We start from the raw sequence: 677 nt of genomic DNA, 5'->3' as shown, positions 1-677 counted from the left end.
GAGCGCCAGGCAGGCGGTGCTGCACGTCCACCTCGAGGGGGTCGGGGGGCTGTGGCACCGTCCGGCGGGTGGAGAGGGGTGAGGACAAGGGGCAGCAGACGGCGAGATGGCACTGCGGTTGGAACGAACCGTCCTGGGAGGAGAGCGTACACGCAGGAACGCTTCAGGCTCCTGCGACGGAGCAGCATAAGGCACGGCGAGTTATTAATAATCTGGATAACGCACTTCGATACCCCGGAATCACACATATGGTTATCCGCTCTTTCCAGGCGGACCATTAGACCGTTTCCTTACCTAATTCGGGAGGGTAACGCACGGCGGAACAAACAGGGTTAGTCACAGCAGGACCGAGGAACTCCCGGGAGGCAAGGCGCCCTTCGCGAGTCCCGCTTCGGGCCGGTTTCTGCCCCGAGGAGAGCGTCCCTTTCTTACGGCCAAGCGTGGCACGAGCCACGTTCCTCCCCTTCGCCCCCAAAGAGTTAACAAGTCAGCACCAGACGGGAGGATCGAGCACAGCTGCGCGCTTGGCTGAAGTCGAGGGACATATGGTCCTCCTTACCCTCCCAGGCTGGCGCGGCCAGAGCCAAAACCTTGGCGGAGGCCGCTTCGGCGGGGAGCGCCGGGTTACGTGATGGAGGAGGCTGGCCGGCCAGGGCTCCCAGCTCTATAAATAGCTA

The sequence above is a fragment of the Pygoscelis adeliae genome, unplaced genomic scaffold (assembly GCF_000699105.1).
Source record: "Pygoscelis adeliae isolate BGI_AS28 unplaced genomic scaffold, ASM69910v1 Scaffold273, whole genome shotgun sequence".
In the NCBI taxonomy this organism is placed as follows: Eukaryota; Metazoa; Chordata; class Aves; order Sphenisciformes; family Spheniscidae; genus Pygoscelis; species Pygoscelis adeliae.
This window is presented reverse-complemented; position numbering follows the sequence as displayed.